Source organism: Phaenicophaeus curvirostris, chromosome 3 (genome assembly GCF_032191515.1).
Source record: "Phaenicophaeus curvirostris isolate KB17595 chromosome 3, BPBGC_Pcur_1.0, whole genome shotgun sequence".
NCBI classification, from domain to species: Eukaryota; Metazoa; Chordata; class Aves; order Cuculiformes; family Cuculidae; genus Phaenicophaeus; species Phaenicophaeus curvirostris.
The window spans coordinates 5,341,949-5,361,895 of record NC_091394.1 but is presented as its reverse complement, the minus strand read 5'-3'; positions in this window follow the sequence as shown (position 1 = coordinate 5,361,895).

The following is a 19,947-nucleotide window of genomic DNA, read 5'->3' as shown; positions in this document are numbered from 1 at the left end:
TCACATGCTAGTACTTGCTATATTACTTAAGTACATCAGATTGTTCACCTGTAACATGCTGATAATGTTTTCCACCTTCACAGGAGGGTGAAGCTGATGGCTTGATTTCCTCTCCTGGTCGAGCCCCTGTTTTAGCTGTCCTGAAGATGCGCACACACCAAGAAGCGTGCATGCTTATAGCAGAGGAGGGATTACTGATTACACTGTCACATATTCTTTTAGATGGAAAAAATGCTGCAAACCTAGGAACTGTGAGGTCAGTGCTGCTTGCCCCACTGTCCAAGGCAGAGGGCTCATGGTATGGAGGTGGTTTGAGCTGAGGTGTAACTACACAGGACTCACAGGGTGGTTACATCCCAGCGTGCTAACGGCACTGAAATTACTTGATGGATACTATTTTCATTATTACTTTAATGCACCATTGTGCACACACTGTTCTTGTACTGTAAAAAAGTAATGCAAGCAAAACACAGGCCTTATATATGCAATTACTTCTACTGCAGCTCAAAAAGAAGACGATTAGTGGAGTGCATCCCCCAGAAAGCCATCCATGGAGGTCAAAGTTCAGAAGTAACATTTCCTTTCTCCTCTCTCCTCTCAGAAAACTAGACGTTAGCAGCATCAAATCATCTGCAGAGTACTCTGAAAAAAGAACAACATTATGGGTAAGTAACAGGCAATGTAATTGCCTAAACAAACAAGAGTGTGAGCCTAGTATATCTAAAATGTTGTATTTGGCTTATTTGTTTTTGTGTTTTGTTGTATATTTTTGGCAAGTTTTGGTGGGTTTTTTTCATTGTTTTGTTTGTGTTTAATGCGAAGAAACAATGTAATACAGAGAATGCTGCCTTGATTTGTTGCCGAAATTAGAATATGAATTTGCACATTTTAGTAAAATTATAATGAGTGGCTGCTAGCAAGAAGGTGAGAAGAAAAATTGATCTGGACTCCCAGAAACTGGATTTTCTTTTTTTCTTTTTTTCTTTTTTTCTTTTTTTTTCATATTGAAAACATTTGTGGTGCTAGCTTTTTCTCCGTTTTAGTAGGCACTGGTAATGCCCAACTGCCACTGGCTTAGATAGCCTGTGAGATTCTGTCCTTGCCATAGGAATGGAAAGGAGTCCAGAAACATCAGTGCTTATGTAACTGCTACATTTCCAGGCCGTTTGAGCAGAAAATCATCATTTGGATGGTGTTGGCTCAACATTTTTGAGGTGCTTGGAGTCAGTGACTCCTCCCTTCCCTCCAACTACCATATTGCAGTAACACGGAAAGGGTCATTGGGCACTGTCAGAGGCTGCCCAGGGAGGGGGTTGAGTCACCTTCCCTGGAGGTGTTTAAGGGACGCGTGGACAAGGCGCTGAGGGACATGGGTTAGTGATTGATGGGAATGGTTGGACTCGATGATCTGATGGGTCTTTTCCAACCTGGTGATTCTATGATTCTATGATTCTAATACTAATGACTGTTAAGCAGCTGCTGCCTTTTTGTCTTTAGTCTGTTCACCCAGGTCTGGTTTGTGTGAGGAGGGTGGCTCACCCACAGCTGGATTTGGTACAAGAAACCTGTAACAACTGGGGACAGATCTCTTATTTTATGACCATATCCAGCAAAAGATATGGTAGCTCTCATGTAATGTAGGCAGAAAAGATGTTGCTTGCTGTGCTTGGAAGTTCATTCCATCTTTTATTTCTCTTGTCCATTTTCATTGTAGGCTTGGCTAGCCTGTTCCTAGCACCAAGGCTTCTGATCCTGGTTGGTGCTGAGTCATTGTCATAATTTATATAATTAGTAAAGCCTAATGCTGCTGAGAAACTTAACCCCCCCCGCAATTGCTGTTGAGTTTGGTGTCACTTCAGGACCTGCTTCACAACTATTCTAGGTTTGAGAGAGATGCTGCAACTTCCACTGAGGATAACGTGCAGCCCTTTAGGATTCCTACTGTGTGTAAACATGTCCTCAAATATCCTGCACGGAGTCAGCAGGGGGATTATGAGAACTGGGAACAGTGGGCTAAGGGGCATGGGGGAGCTGCTGAGAAGCAGCAGCAGGTTATGTGGAGCTATAGGATTGGTAGGACTTTTGGATTAAATTATTGTGCCCACTGTGCTTATAACCAACATCACAGGGCTTTTCTTTAATAAAAGTCCTCAGATTACATAGGTCCCCGCTTTTTTGTTGGAGGAGATTTTAAAGGGTGAAGAGTAATTGAAGGACTGAAATTAAAGTCAGGGGAGCAAGAAATCTGTAGGTATCTTGCACCTTGTTGGGCCGATGTCTAATACTGAATACAAACACAGAGTGGGTTTTGGTTTATATTACCTGTATGTTTCCCTTCCTTTAATGCTATCAGTTGTGGTCAGATTTTCTGGGAGGCTGATGGAAATTGCTATAAGCCTGTTCCTCTAAGCATAGTTAATGGCAGAACCGGGGCTGGGTTTGGTCAGTTATCAGCCCTGTGTCTGATGTCCAAAGATGTGCACATCCAGTAACAAAAATGTGTGTTGATAAGCAGTATCTTACGAAAGAATTGTTAGCTTAAAATATTATTTTGGCTTAATGTGTGCATGTGGATTGAAAACTGGCAGAGCAAAGCAGTGTAATTCTAAAAGGTCCATGACAATATAAAGTTGGTGTGAGGGAACCCATAGGGACAATTGCGATGAGATCAGATTGGCAGAAATAACAGTTGACCTGTTAGTTGGAAGAAAGAGGTCAATGTGGTATATTTAATTATTTTAATCTGAACTCTTGAAAGTCATAGAAAATCAGTTACAAGTCTTTTTTTTTTTTGTCTCTCTCATTTTGATTGAGTATTTTTCCTTGTTTAGTTTTTTTTTTTCTTCTTTTTTTTTTTTGCAACTCAATGCGGGTTAGGTAAGCGCCAAGAAAATGAAGTGCCAGGGAATGAGCAGAAAATAGTGTCTGTTATTTCATGTAGGCAGAGAAAGAAGCAACACCTTGGAGGTGAATGATAGATATTATTATAAAAGACTTGTAGCTCAGGGCAGGTGAGTGGTGTCTTAATGAGGAGCCACCTTCTGCTTTCTGACAGATGACTGTCATTGTTCAAATGTTGCCATCAGATTGATTAATAACTGGGTCATCCTGCCCTGCAGTTGGAGTAGATAGTCTTCATTCTTCTGCTGATTTCTCTAATCTGCTGACCTGGAAATGACCCAGTAGAGGTGGAGCTGAGATTAGCATTTCATTTCTTGTAGAACAACAAGAAAAAAATTCACAAGGGAAGAGGGAGAATAGTAACCAAAACCTCAAATAATGCTCCTGTCCCCAGAGCAACCCGCAAACCTATTCAGCATGTACAAGAGCAAAAGTCCCTGCCTTATGAATTGGCAGTTTTAGTATCCAAGACACTTGTATTTTTAATAAAGATTTAAATCGGTCATGTTCATTACTGCAGTGTCAGCTTAACCTATATGGAAAGATGTATAAGGTCTCTTCAGCACACAAAGAAATGTAAAGACCTGTGTATTGAGGGGCAGGAGAATGAGCTGATATAACATAAAAATGCTTGCTTTGCCTTAATGTCTCTTAATGTTCACTAAATTCACTATTAAAAGACCAAATAGTAAACAGCATGCTTTGACAAGTGAAATACAGGCATATTATCCCAGATGACTGTTATTATGTGGAAAGAATGGCAATTCTCCTTCAAGATTTGTGTAATTTTCTCTCTTTTCTCGATTTAAACTCTCCTGAAAGCAGTGGCATGGTGAGTTTACCTTTCTCCTTGTCATATGTTGGCAAGGTGTGATGGCTCTCATCTCCTCCGGGAACATGGAGCACAATATAATACTCGACTTGTGAGCCAAAGGGATCCTTGTGACTAATTAGAATTCAATTTTCAGACTTTTTGGAACATTGCTTTGGCCAAAAGTTACATGAAAATATCCCTCAAATAGCTTGTGAAATTGGCTCATTTCTGGCACTCTTTTAAAATTACTGATCCTTCTATTACATGGACCAACTCTGCAATTTAAGACTTTTCCATTTAAATGCAACATTTACAAGATTTTACAGGAATATCCTTTATTCCTTCTATCTTCCTGGAGGACAAGGTCTCCGCCCTCCTCCTTTCTCATTACTTACAAAAGCAACCAGACTTTTCTACCCTAGGACTCCACAACAGAGCAGAAAACTCTAATGGGATTTAGCTAATCAGGTGTATAAACCTAGAAGGGCTCCCATTTGATCGTGCGTACTCTGTTCATCTGTACATATGGTTTAGAGTACCTTTAGCTCAGTTAAAGTACTAGTCCACTTCTGAATTAGTTTTTTTTTTTTTTTCTAAAAAGAGACAACCTTCCCTTTTTAAGTGAGGTTTATGTTTTCAGGTATAAGCAGTGAGAAGTCAAAGCCTATAATTATCATCTTCAAGATCAGCTTCAAATCTCCATGCTACAGTTTTGAAACATAATTTGTGTTTTAAACACACTCATCCTTACAGCACGTGACATTGTTTTATGCTTGCAAAATACATAACTAGATGTTGGAACAAACCAAAATCCAGTAGGAAAAGAAACAAGAGGTGCGTCAAAAGAAAAATGTAGCCAGCTGCTTGTTTTTAATACTTAATATCTGTAGCACAATAGTTCAAGCCATGACTACTGTGGAGTCATGTGTGCAAAATGTTACTTAAAATGAGAAAAAAAAAATTCATGTAGGTCAGCCTCTAATAGTTAACGTTTTTCGATTGTAGAACATACGAAATAGAAATATTAAATCAGTTCCCCTTTACCTAAATCTTCATGTCTGTAATGCATTCACCACATTCTGTGCAATATAGAATCATAGAATCATAGAATCAACAGGTTGGAAGAGACCCACCGGATAATCGAGTCCAACCATTCCTATCAAACACTAACCCATGTCCCTCAGCACCTCGTCCACCCGTCCCTTAAACACCTCCAAGGAAGGTGACTCAACCACCTCCCTGGGCGGCCTGTTCCAGTTCCCAATGACCTTTCTGTCAAGAATTTTTTCCTAATGTCCAGCCTAAACCTCCCCTGGTGCAGCTTGAGGCCATTCCCTCTTGTCCTGTCCCCTGTCACTTGGGAGAAGAGGCCAGCTCCCTCCTCTCTACAACCTCCTTTCAGGTAGTTGTAGAGAGCAATGAGGTGCTTATATATATAACCCGGTGCTTCATTTGATGTTATAAGTCCATCCAATCCCCCCACTGGCAGTCTTGGTAAACTGAAGTCACTTTCCAAGTAGCTTCGGCTTGGAAAGATTCGGCTTGGAAATATTCAGCTTGGAAACATTTGATCTGCTCGTTAGAGAATATGAATGGATTCAAAATGTGTGATAGATGTTGCTGTCCTCTTGCACAAAACAATGGATCCCAAATAACTTTCAGTTTGTGTAACACAATACCCAGTTTTCCTTTTATAAGAATAAAATTTTGCATCGCCTCGTGTGAGAGTGGCTGCCCCTGGAGTTCAGCAATTAGCAAATAATTGGAAGGCTCATTTGAAAGGGTGCCTTGGAGTTCTATGAGTGGAGGTGAGCTACTTCTGAGCCTCTTGAAGTAACTGCCGTGGGGATTCTGCGTTTAGCTAAAGCGCACTGTTAAATCAATTCAGCTACACAGGGCTAATGTTTGAGCAGTATTAAAGGTTGGCTTTAAACCCATAAAAGCCAGGAAATTCAAGGTTAAGGCTGAAAATCCTGGCTGCAGCTTTGGTCTCAGCGCAGGGCCTTATGCCAAAATAATAATGATAACACAAAAAATTTTGCATTAAGGCTGCAGTGGCTTACTAGATTTCAGACTCCACTATGGCCTCTTTTCTTTATAGCACCCATGTCTTCAGCCACTTTTAAAATTCTTACATTACAGCAAACACTTCTCAAACACTCTGCTTCAGCCATCTGAGGCAACTGATACCTTTCTCTATGCAGAAGTGATGATATCACAGTAATGTAACCGCTACGAAATGGTAAATGTTGTCTCTTCAGCAATGCCCACTAAAAGACCCTAAAGATTTCTATCTCAGGACTCATATTGACAAACCAATGTGCTGTTGTATCTGAAAACTGCTTTTTTTTAATGTTATCTAGTTGATCTCCTTCCACTTAAACCATAACACAGAAAAGAAGAGATCATCTAAGAGTTCCAGAAGGCAGCGGAGAAGAAAAAGTTTCCAGGGAGAAAGATGAGTGGCAGGTGGTTGAAAATGGGAGACTTGTCTGCCTTGAGTGATGGAATAAAGTAAAGGAGGGGAAAGTCAGTACTGGGTAAGCAGCAGAAGAGCCAAAGTGTAGACTATAGACGATTCCAAACAATCTGGGACCCCGTTTAGCTCTAGGGCAGAGTCCCCATTGACTCAAATGGGTCAAGGTTTCAGCTTCAGATCCCCAGGTTCACAAACACGATGGTCAATATGGCTTTCATATACAGGCAGCTTTGCAGTCCCTCTGTACTTATTTTATCTCCCCTGACTGTAAAGATTTTCTTTTTAAAGAAATATGGATGAGAAACTTAACAGATGATTTTATCCTCACACATCTTCCAAGATGCTTTGTTTAACCTGACACTTTCTCTATAAGCGTTGCAGGCACTAGCTAAAATGGTGGAAAGGGGAACAGTGCATGGAACTTGAGCTGAATATTGGAGTCTCTTACAGTAACTAGCTAAGTATTTGTTGCTGGTTTCATGAGGAAATTGATTTGGCATATTTAACGTGGTTTCTTTATTTTATAGGTAATGGACTATTCCCATAGCTCTGTTATAAAATAGTGTACATATATGTATCTATCTATCTCACAGATTTACTACTCTGCTGTTTCACTAGGGATACACTTAATGTGGTATAAGTCTCTGCATATGGCAATTAAATTCACATGACCCACAGGCTACCTCACAACCCAATATTGCCCTTTGCATATTACAAGGGAATAGCGATTACCCTCTAATCACTTATTAAATCTGCTTTTCCAATGAAATTTTGTCATTCCAGGCCCTAAAAAAAGTTGAGGGGAAAAAAAACCTTGGTGTTTGTAAGAAAAAACAGTAACGTTGCAGTGCCCATTATCTGCACTTCTGCTACATATGCTCAAAAGGCCAGTATCACGTTTCTTCCCTGTCACAAACTTATTGAAACAAGAGAACCTTTTATTCAGAAGAGTCTTAGACGTATATGTGTCTTAGACCCACGTAAGTGTTGAAGTAACTTTGTAAATGTATCATTTGGTGTGGGTGAATAATACTGCTCTGAGCTAGCCATGAATTATGTTTGTTATGTGTATTTGTATCTTGTGCCAGATAAATATGAGTCAGTCCCAATGCTAACAAAAGCGATCTTCCTTTTTGTGAACTGATAATAGGCTGTGGATGAGAAAATGTAAGAGGGTGAATCTAAGCTCTGAATTTGTTATGAACTTGTGGTTTTGGGTAGCCCAAATTCTGGATGTATATAAAGTCTTAACCTTCTCACTGACGCGTTACAACTTTTTTTCTGTCAGTCAGAACCATAAGCTGTAAGTGCAAGAGCATGGTGTTTTCTGCATTATGTTTGAAATGCCCAGGGTCTCTAAAATGAGAGATTGAGGCTTGGCTGAGTCAACTCAACGTTTCATTTTGCTGAAGCCGATAAATACACTTTCATTTAATTTACTGTGGGAAAGTCTTTAAAAATAAAGTCCCATGGCACTTTCGGTGGTAGCAGATTTCTGCACCTGGGTTTTTGGCCAAGGTTACTGTGTACTAGCTGTCCCTTTGACTGCCATTCTTCATCCCTGAAGTGACTGAATTTCAGTGATGGGTGAAGTGATTTTTCTGCTTTGGCTAAAGGTATCTTTGGACACAAAGCCTAAAATAAATGTGAGATATAATCAAATACACAGTGCAGAATTTTGTGTATAGTGAAAGGGATAGACAAGTCCTTTTCAACCAAGTTAAAAAAGGAGTATATTAAGCTGTATTTTATTTCTTACTTTGCATACATAACTATTTTTCAAATGAGAAGATTATTTTTTCTAAGGCACAAGTGAACTATGCCTGCCTCATCAAGTCTTAAAATTAATAGGAGGATCTCTTAATGGTTTTGTTTTCCTCCTTATCTCAGGGCTAACCATGATAGACTCCATGGACATAGCTTCCCTGGACATGCGATTCATGACTAAATGAAGTACATCCCCTGCTCTACAGAGCATTGAATCCCACACCAGCCTCCAAACTTCACTCGCATCTTTTCCTTAGAGCTAAAATCAGCGTGTGTGTGAATGCTGCTGCAGCTTTTACAAACAGCGATAGGAAAGAAGCTTTAATGTTAAAAAGTAAAGGCAAAAATGCCAGTTCTCATTGGGTGAAACTACTGTGTTCTTCAGGCTTGATTTGGACCGATCCAAGACTGTGAAATCTGAATTTTTTTTTACTCTTATCATAACTACCATGGAAAAATGCTCTGCAAAATAAGCACGGGCTCAGGAGAGGTCCTTGCCCTTTTATGATCTATCCTTGTTACACTGGGTAAATTCCCTAAGGAAGTATGCACCACCTTTCTGCTTGGAAGAAAGGGATGGAATAGCATCTCCCTAGTCTAGAAAGGTAAGGAAAACCCCTACTCTAGCATGGAGATTTTTCACTAAGCTGACCCAGGGTCTTCCAAGCTGGCCCCTCTGTCACTCCAGTTCCATGCCGTGGCTGATGTTGTAATTGTGCAAAACTGGACAATACAAGCAGATCTCAAAGATAAATTTGAAGTCTGCTCATCAATCATGCTTATGGCTACATACTCATTTTCATGGTATATCTGGAACTCACAGCAGTCATTTTTTCAAAGCAATGCTACAAACATGTATTTCACATTGGTACCATCATTATTAACAGAAATATGAATGAGGAAAATGGAAAAGACACCAAGCACACAACCCTGCTATTAATCCTCCCACTTCAGTTTTCTTTTTCTTGAACCTGAATTCAACTTGAAGCATTATTTTGAAAGCTCTGGAATTTAACCCTGAACTTGCCCTCCCGATATTGTACTGTTGGTTCATCGTAACAAATCAAACACAAACACACATCCCTAAGCTGGGACCTGTTCAGCACAAAGTCCATTTTTTTCACCCATCAGTGTCCTCATGGCAGTGTCAGACTGCAAGTCCCCTCGTCCTCCTTGCCATACGGATTACCAGCACATCTGTTCTGAGTTTTAACCTTTGCCTTCCCATACTTGGCAAATGTTTCAAAGTGAAAATTCTCCTTACTTTCCCATGCTTGTATGGGGAGAGTCCTCCTGCAAAGAAGGGAAGAACATCCCTTGGTGGAGAACAGTCCACCACAGTCTTTTTTCTGCCTTAAACTTGTCCTGTCCTATTATCTTGCCCTGTTCAGGCTCTGCTAACAGCAACCCTCTTAGTGCCACAACCTATTCCCACCTCTATGCTGCATCACGGATGCTATTGTGCTTCTTGGAAGAGTAAATGGAGTGCAGGCAGTCAAGCAGTGTGGGGTGACATCTTCCTTGGCAGAGCCCCATAGCTGCCTGCTCACTTTTACCTCCTGGTAAACTGATTTGGGGTTGCCAAACTGTTAACAGATCTGATCTGAAGCAATGTAGAGTTGAGGCGTTGAAGGCACAGCTTGGCCTGAATTCCCAAACCAAAGCATCCAAAAAAGTGTCAGGCCAGAGTTATCCAGGGGAAAGAGGCTGGAAGGGCCCATGCCTGAAGCATCTTGCATTTCAGACCTCTTGTTTTACAGTCCATAGAATCCTCCCCTGCCTTTTAAAACATTAGTGTGAGGATGGATCTCTTCTCCAGGACATCAGAGTTGCTCAGGGCAGGATCCCTCTAATATCAGTAAATACTCTATTTATCCCCCTTAGCTGTGGGGAAGCTGACACAGAAAGGCAACAGGGCCAGGAGTTGTGTTGGAGAGTCTGGCTGTCCTACTGATAACCCAGCCGCCTCCATCCAGCGTCGACTCACCACAAGAAGGATGTTGAGGCTCTGGAGAGAGTCCAGAGAAGAGCAACGAAGCTGCTGAGGGGGCTGGAGAACAGGCCTTATGAGGAACGGCTGAGAGAGCTGGGGTTGTTTAGCCTGGAGAAGAGGAGGCTGAGGGGAGACCTCATTGCTCTCTACAACTACCTGAAAGGAGGTTGTGGAGAGGAGGGAGCTGGCCTCTTCTCCCAAGTGACAGGGGAGAGGACGAGAGGGAATGGCCTCAAGCTCCGCCAGGGGAGGTTCAGGCTGGGCATTAGGAAAAAGTATTTCACAGAAAGGGTCATTGGTCCCTGGCAGAGGCTGCCCAGGGAGGAGGTTGAGTCACCTTCCCTGGAGGTGTTTAAGGGACGGGTGGACGAGGTGCTAAGGGGCATGGTTTAGTGTTTGATAGGAATGGTTGGACTCAATGATCCGGTGGGTCTCTTCCAACCTGGTTATTCTATGATTCTATGACTGCACCCTAGCAGCTCACCTGGCTCTTGTCTGACTGGCTGCAGCATGTGGCCAGTGCTCCCCATCCCTGGATGCCGTGTCCAAGCCCGTGGCAGCAGCCGGCAGCGGGCTTTGGTCACGGGATCTGGAACTCATGCTTTACCCAAATAAAGCACACGTTCCTTTGCCAGAACCGAGCAGGAATATTTCAGCGTTGGCACCATTTCCTGTCAGGCTTTCAGAAAAGAGATTTTTCCCACCTGCATGTTATAAAATCATGGTAAATGGAAACTGTAATCTCTTGACATTAAACAAATGAGGAAGTTGCATTCTGAAACTCCTAAGTCACCACCAGCCTTTACCAAATAATAACAATTGCATTGCTGATGGCCTCGTCTCTTGCTGTTAGCACACTGAGTGACAGGGAGTAGTGTATGCTAGTGAGAGTATCTCACTTGCTCCAAGTACTGCAAGCATTCCTACAAATCCACAGAGGCTCTTGATAATCTTTTGCAGGTGGTCAGATTTTAAATATTAGAAGAAAGTGAAGTAACATATGAAAACAGGAAGATAAGCATTTCCTTTGTTTGTTTTCTATTAATTTACTAAAGCATTGCATCTTATTTGTACTACCTATTATCTGGTTCCGTAAAATCCTGATGGATTGATGATTTTTTTTTTTAAATTCTGATTTGCAACTCCACAAAACCATATCTCTAGCACAGAGAATAGACTAGAAAAGCAAGATAACTACTTTTCCAACAACACCCAATAGCTTCTAGAAACAATGACAGTTAGATGTAATCTCAATAAGTAGCAAGATTTTAAAATGTGGGATAGAGGTTATACAGATAAATACCATTCTCCCCTGCAGGTATGCACAAAGGGACACGCTGACTATTGGTAATTACTAGAAGATTGCAATCCAGTTAATGTGGCTTGTGGACTTCTACCTGATTCACATACAAAGCAAAGACACAGGCATTGCATGTTCACGAGGCCATGTTCAAATCTCATTTAGAGGGCTATGACTTGGGTACAAAGAAATCTCTCCATCCCTTGCTTAGCTCTGCAGTAAACAACAGTTAAGAAATCCACTCAGGCCAAATAAGCTGATACAAGAAATAAATGGATAGAAAATATATATGGCAATGATCAACTTTTCCCCTTCCATGTGCTTAAAATATTACCCACAGAAATATCCACCTCCCCTTTGTAAAATCGGTCCGTTGGACAGAATCTTCAGGGTTTCTGTTTAATTCGCATTTCCTTTTACTCAGCAATCAGCTCTCATGGCAAGTGTTATTTTGATTATTTGTGAGCATGGCCTTCTCCATGATCAGGGCCACCGGTGGCAAGGAGTGGTTGGGGGTGGATTTTGCATGAGATAGTCACAGGTACATGTCTTTTCCACCACCACCTTGTTGTACTCTTAAACTTGATCAGACGGTCCTAATGCGCTCATCTGTCTCGTCTAGCACCTAAAGTGAAACACTCAATGATCCTCATTAGCTTAAGTTTGTGCCAGAAGTTGGTTAGGAATAAAGATTTTGGGATAGCCATACTAGAAAGCAGGCAAGCTTTGAAATGGATGTTGTATTAAAAAAAACCACCCCCCCCAAAAAATCCAGGATTAATTCTTTAATGCTATATATACACCTTGGAACACAAAGAAAATGGCAAATATTTTCCATATTAACTAATGATTTTGCAGGAAAAATACACTTTTTAAAATGCAATTTAATCATGAAAGAAAGCATAGAGATATTCATTGCTTGATCAATGTGGTTTTTTTTGCAGAGATTTGAGTAATATTTGAGAGGCCTGAGACAGATTAGCTTTTCTAAGGTTCACTTGGGCCTTTTCATTCTGTTGATAACCCAGAATTTTAAATTATTGGTTTTAAGCAGGGGCTGACAACCTACATTTGAGAAGTCATTCCCTTAAAATGATCAAGCACTTGGGGCCTCTTAAGACCTTTCTTGTTTCTTTTGGTTATCATGTATCATCATTTGATGTTGTATATGATGCTCTGTGAAAGAAAACCTAGGGCCGAAGGTCAGGCCCTCACTGGAGAAGCAGAATTGCTACTGCTGCTTAGGAGTATGTGGAAGATCAATATGGTTGCTAAAGTGTCTTTGCTTAAGCAGGTTGCTTAAACAGCCTTTTCTCCATCTCTAGAGGCAAGTAACCTTCAGTTAATTAATCTAGAAAGCCATGAATATGTCTCTCTCTGTCCCTGTGATTGATCTATATACCTATATGCTATTAAAATCCACGTTTGCTGGCTTTCATTGTCATCTCAAATGAGGTAAGCCAAATTTGGAAATCCTGGCTGTGAAACTGGAAAAGCAGGAGAGTACCTTCTTCATGTTATCGTTGCTAATTTGTGTCATGGACTGGATTAATCTTAAATGCCTTCAACCAAAAAACTGGTGACTGATCTTTCCAACTTTGTTCCTTGAACTGGGATGGGCACAAACTCTTTTTGCAGGGCAGGAATTAAAAAAAACCCCTGTTTGGAAAAGGCAGCTACCCACATTATGACATGAAACATGGGTCAGAAAAGCCAGCAAGCCCATTAATACCTCTGGAGGAGACATCTGCCTGTGGTGGTGCAACATAGGCAGGGAAGAGTGGGAAAGATCATTTAGGAAGCTGAACATATTAAATACAAAACTTTAATATATACAATACTTTTTTTGGCAGAGGTGGTGAAAAATTTGAGGTCAGAAGAAGGAGTCATTTCCTACTCTAATTAGTATTTTAGAGTTGGTTAGACATTAAACATCATCTGGAGCGATGAGATGACCAATAATGCAGCTCTGATGATCCTGTGGCTTTCTAACACAATCCCTTACCTGGAAGGAGACTTCCTCATTCTGCGGAATAAAGGAGGTAATTCTCGTTTTGCTTTTATTTTTTGCCTGCTAATCTGGACTTTTATAAGTGTTATTGAAGTCAGTTTTAAAAACAGGCTTTTAAAATGCTTCTTTTCATCATGTCCCATAAGTAACTTCAGCAAATGAGTTAAGCAATAACAGGGAGGTTCTGATCTGTTTTTAAGAGACAACATTCTATTTCCTGCGTGGGTCAACCAGGAGACCTTTCTTCTTAGATGGGAACTGGGTAATTCCTGGGAAAACTAGACTCGTGTTCCTCTTGATACAGTACTGCAAGCATTTTAGAATAAAGTAGCTGGGCCCTTTCTAAATAATGACTTTCATGGAAATGCTGGTTCCCAAAGTTATGACCTTCAGGCAACTGGAATCACAGCCTGGGTCCAGATCCAGCCTCCACATCTGGCCAGCCTGGCTGCAGCTGCCCAAACCTCTGGATCCAAATGCTCAGGAGGTTACAAGGTTAGAGATCTTTTACAGCTCAGACTTGCTTCTAATTAGAAATGAAGCACCAAAAATAGTTTTTAGGGAAGGAAATGGAAGTCTAAAAGCAAAACAAAATTAAAAGTCAGTTTTCGACTTAGCAGGCTGAAGTGGAACTTGTATTTAATAACAAAAAAGATCCATTCTGAGGAGGAAAGGAAAAAAAAATAATCAAAATTACTATTAGGTAAAGTACAGAATGGCTTAATATGTTACACTATCTTCTGAAATATAAGGCAGGGGAAAGTGTGAGTGACTTCAATAACTTAAAAAAATTAAATAGCACTATTAGTTGAGAGTCATTGGAAGAGAGACAGGCTACACTTGGAGGCATCTACAGTGAGGTAAAGCAGCACTGGAAAATTAAATATAATATGGAAACCAATTTTGACAATACAGTGGTTTTTAAAAGAACAAAGAAAGAAATCTGCTCTACAGAATTTAATTTGACTTTTCTTGCTTCCATTGAGCATTTAAGCAAACCCAGTACACAGATGATGTTTCTATCCCTTCCCCTTCCCCAGGACCTCTGTGGTGAGGGGGAGGAGTGATATTTTGTCTTTTAGTGAAATCTAATTGTGGCATGCATTCAAGGAGGGGAAGGGTCAGGGGAAGGCCAGCCACGTGAGCCTATATGGCAAGCTGTGAGACATCTCCCAGATGGAGCTGACCCTGTGGCCCCACTGGCACCCTTGGTCCCCTGCTTTTGCCTCGGGGACAAGCTGCCCTCAAGGAAGGAGGTGAGAGCTGAGCTGGCTGAAAAACATTGCCTCCTGCTGCAGTTCTTTGGAGAGAGGCTTCAGGTCTCATCCTCTGTCCAGGATAAATTCACTAAAAATTTCCTGGTTTAGATGGTTTTGGTTGCTTTCTCTCCCCAGTGGGTCCTTCAGGCTTTGTTAGTTATACAATTTACACTGCTTCACAGTGCTGCGATTTGCCTCAGTTGTGAGGTTTCCTTTCCTGAGCAAAGGTGAACATCTGCACGCTACTGAAAAGCCACCGTAGACATTTGTACAACAAGAAGGCTGGAGTACTTCTCCTGGTGACTGTTCGCTTGGGCAAGAGATGACATGACTTAACCTACAAGTGAAATGGAAACTGAGGTTAGCTTTGCAAGATGAAAACAAGAGAGGTTCAAAGAAAAGAAGCTTTGCACAGAAGCTCTGAAGTGCAAAATTTGCAAAGATCAAATGTGAAGTATGCTGAAAATTCTAGGGGCTGTTTTATGATGGATTTTCTCTCTCACCTGTATGGAAGCAATCCCATACTGCATTGTTAGGGATGATATAAAAACTTCAGCCAGTTACATCAAGAGTATTCAAGAATTTTGAGGATGCAGAAATACTTAAGAAAACTGATAATCAGATAGCCATTCACTGTTTATATGCAGTACACAGCTTCCTTTTGTACTTTGTTAAGTAGAAAACACCGATCTTTAGATACCTATGTTATTCCTAGTAATCCAGTTCCTGAAAACATCAATAAATATTACATCATCAGTCAGAAAACACTCAATTTCTAGACTTTAGACCTTGATCTTATTTCCTCCTTTCTTCGTACTCTTCTTGTAGTTCTTGTCCTAGTAATACTGTGATTGCAGTGCAGCTTTAAATAAACTCTGTGCTCTCTCAAGAGCTTTGCATTTAGTTCTTTGTGCCCTGTTGCCCATGAAAATGTCTTAAATTGGCAGTGGGAGCATTTCAATAGTACCGGGAGAAGACCTTAAAAGTTCAAGTTAAATTTAAATGTGCAATCTTGTGCAGGCATTTGCACACCTGGTTGAATCAGCCCTCAGTGATACCATGGGGCATGACTTTCGCTCTCATTGTGGTCACATGTAATGGTTAAGGTTAGTGAAAAAAAAATCTACTGAGAAGTGACATGTCTCATGTCAAGAACTTCAGCCCCTCTGAGCGACTGCAGTTTAGAGCTTGGACCCGCAATTGAGTTACTGCAGTTTAACGGGTTACCATGCATCAGCTGGGCTGCAGGAACAGTTCACATGTGTCCTCCTTGCCTTTGACAAATGTAAGGTGATTTGACTTAGCTTAATCTATTTTCATTGCAGGCTAAATTGAATTACCTCATATTTATGATGGGCTATAAGGGCACTCAAAGAGAGTTATCGGAGTTCAACTGATCTCTGGTAACTTGCTTAGCCATGGTAGCTTGACTGTGGGTATAAACCCTGAGCCACCTTCTGCTCATAGGAGAGAGCTGATGTGAACTTCAGTGGACACAGATTTATTTATTACTACCTGATGAAGTAGTTTTGGATGTGATAAGCCATTGACAGAATGGCTGGAATTGGCTTTTAAAGGAATAGAGTAGCTGGCAGGGCACTTTCTTAATGGGTTTCTTATCCTGAAACACAGTTCCCTGGTCTTCAGAGCCTGTATAGGTTTGAGCCCCAGCAGCACAGAGGCTTTTTCTTTCTTCCTTAGCTTTTTCAGGCAGACGTTTGGGAGGGAGCTGGGCTGATAGCTTTAACTCCCAGTGGGTTTTCTGTGAAGGAGCTTTGGTAGAGGAAATTAATTTTAAATTTGGTTGTTCTACCATAGCCTAAGTATTCTTAACTGAATTGTAAATTTAAATGTTAAGTGTTGCAATGAATGTTTAAATAATTCTAAAAGCACTTGGAGCATGGGATAAGTGCTGTAAAAATCTAAATAAATGAGTAAATTAGTTAACAGCATATGTGGTTATGCAAACTACTACATGTGTGCAAAGAGGAAGAGCTGTGCTCGAAATGGTTGCCAAAGCTTAAATTTCCTTGCTACATGTGAAACCTTTTCACATTAGCAGGGTTCTTTTTTTCCCCATTTAGCCTACTGTATAACTGGGAGAAGATGAAGTTGGCAGTTTAGACTGTCAAATAGAGGTTTGCAGCTCAGCAGTGAGGTTCAAAGAGATTAATTTGAACTTGGCTGTTTACTTTACTGATCTCATACCAGCTGGGTTTGTGGCATTAAGATGTCAATAGTACAACAGAATTTAACTAACAGTTTAATCATTGACATCATCTTTTGAAGGTACAGATGATTGCCTCCTTACGTACTGGGACATATTTCTTTAGGACAGGACTCTGTGCTGTTGTGCAGGAGGGAAAAAAGGAGAGGGAGGTTGGGAGGGAGCCTTGAAGTGAAGATAATTTGAAAACGTCCTGGTACAGAAATGGTTTATCAAAGCAAGTTCCAGTAAAAAGGTACCCATTTCACATGGCACATCCCCCCTTACTTTTCTTTCATCCAAGTCTCCATCCTTTCTTTCAACCGACACCAAAACAGAACAGCTGCGGTAATGATAAACTGTCTTATGTGCAGTGGCATTATTAGTTTTAATGGTTCAACCTTGAATGGAGTAGCAAAGCCTCTTGGAAGGGCAGGAAGAGTTGATAATGGACCTTCTTCAACACCCTCCTCCTTTGCCCCCCCAAACACCATATAATTATTAATCAAAGGTAGCTGGAATGCCTTTCACTGAGACTCTTTTGATAACTCCCTTGGTCCAACGAAGCCTGTACAAGGTTCAGACTTGGTTAAGATATCATTGACTTGCCTGGATGAACATCACTGTTCTTAAAAGGGCAGGGAAAAAAGGGATGAGGGTACTGAAAGAAAAAATAAAATGCAACTGGCTTAAGGACTTGAGAAATTATTTCAGTGGGGGAGCTGGTTTTATTAATAAAACAGAGTTTCAGTCTATTCTGCTTACACAATCAGTCCCTTGTTGAACAGTCTTTTCTACTGTCCCTTGGTGCTGAGGGGCATGGTGGGGGATGCAGGTGAAATAGAGGGGCTAGTAGTCTTCTGGGGAAAACAAGCAAAGCAACACCTCAATGTGAAATGGTTTTGCTTTACAAAATAATGATACAGCAAATTTCGACTTGTGTTCTCTTAAAGCCTTTTTTTTTTTTGCCCTATGCTGTAGTTGATGCTGTACCCCCTTGAAGCCCTGTGCCTTTGAAGGAAATCACAATGTAATCCTTTGGTTCAGCACGTATTGTCCCTTAATGACAGGCATTACATTTGCACAGTACCATAAATCAAAGCTAGAGGATGTTTTAAATAGGCTGCAGATGCACGTGGATGTTGGCTCTCTAAGTGGCACTTTGCTGGAAGAGGAGGGGGGAAGCTATCCCCATCACCACAGCTTCAGGTAGAAGAGGGCCAGCAGAGGGGGTTCCCATTTCAACAATATTTGTGCTTCACCTGGGATTTAGCTCTACATGAAGACCTGTTTAGCAGAAGGAAATGCTTTTTGACTATGACCTCTGAAGGGTTTAATTGGGATTTAACTGTTCCTATTTTTTCCTCTCCATGTGGGAGTCTGGAGCTCTGTTTACAAGGTGTGTCATATCCTCTCAACCCCAGAGTCATTCTCCCCCTCCTTTCTTTTTATGTTCTGGACAAATAGACAGAAAGATACTTTTAAAGTGAATGTGCATAGAAAAACCCACAATTACTGTCCCTGATTTCACTGTGAAAACTTTACAACCGCCATACTGAAAAATCTTCTCCTACCCCTCCTACTCCTTCTAAGAGAACGAAAAAATCCATCAAATTAACACATCAATGAGTTGATTGTAATCTCCAGGGTTCAGTGTAGCACTTTCCAGCCTCTCAGACAGGAGGCCAGCATGATTTATCAATGCAAACCTAATAGCATCAATATGAATCTAACTAAAAATCAATATTTCATTACCAAATTGTTAGTGAGAATGAAGAAAAATTGCCAGAGTCAGAGCATTCTCTAGGGTAGGAGCATCTGGAGTTCAATGTGACAAGATGAGTGATGCATGACTCAGGGCCTGGGGAAGGACACTGGGAGGACAGGCCACTACGTAAGGCCGAAGACTCACGAAGAAAGCACTTACTTTTTTTTTTTTTCCCAAAGCTTTCTCTAAGAAAGAAAATGTCTGAGAAAGAAAAAACGGAAGGCAGGCTGCTATTTGCTAAATCTGATGCAAAGTAGCTCAAACAACTGCATCTGAACAGATTAGTCTCTGCTCTGGGCACCTACACAGGACTGATTTTCACTGGAGACAAATGGGGAAAATAAATTCAGTGGTCCAGATCCTGATTTCAGCTACAAAGGACAGAAATTTGTAATAGTTTGCACAGTGGAAACACTTTGGTTCCACATCTCATGTAGCTGGAATTGGATTTGGTAGATCATACTCTCAATTTTCTGAAATTTCAGATTTGTGGTGCATTTCTATAGACTGCAACTGAAATGTAGACAAAAATCTGCTTTCAAGAGGGCAGCAGTACTCGAAATAGTGCACTTGCTTAACATGCATCCTAGTAATTAACATGCTTCGTATTCAAGGAAACAGACCAAGATCTGCATGGAACACTGACAAAAAGAGATTCAAAGCATAACTTTACGTTGCATTATGTCATAGATCTACTCTGGCAGCATGGTAAGAACCTACGTACAGGACTGTGGAAAAATAACAACAACAGCACTGACATGCAACCGTGACTTGAGTTTCTCAGACAGTCTTGTTTTACTCAGGCTCAACATGCATTGGCAGATGATGGTTGGAGTTTTTATGTCCTGGTACCTTTGTTCGCTTGGGATATTGGAAAATTATTTGAATATATAGCAGCTGCTGTACTGCTTAGCACTTGCGTATGTTTGGCTCAGGAAAGACCATGTCATGGGACTTGTGGAGCCCTCAATATTTATTTTTGTATGTATCCTGTAGTCTTTTGAGAGGAAAAGTAGAAGCCTTTCTGTAACACTTAAATCTACAGCTTCTGGAATCAGATTATAGGTGATCCTCTCAGCTTTTAGCTCATAAGGAAGTGGGAAACAATGGTCAAAAAAGGCATTCCAAAGGATCAGCAACTAGGAAGAAAATATCATCTCTCCCAAACAACTTTAAAAAGAAAACAACATTTCCATTTAATGAAGAACTACAAGGAACAGTCCTGAGGTGTTCTCATTTGGCTAAGTTTCCTCCATGAGGCTGAAGTAAACTCATTTCTGCTGCTTTGGTTTTCCAGCTTAGCTGAACTTATTGCTCAGAATAAAATTTCTCCCAGCCCGTGTGCTTCTAATTCTGGCAGCCTGTGATACATCACTAATCTCTAATTCCCTTACTCCCTAGGAACTGTCATTATTTTATGTATTAAGTAATACAATTGTCTCAGGGTAA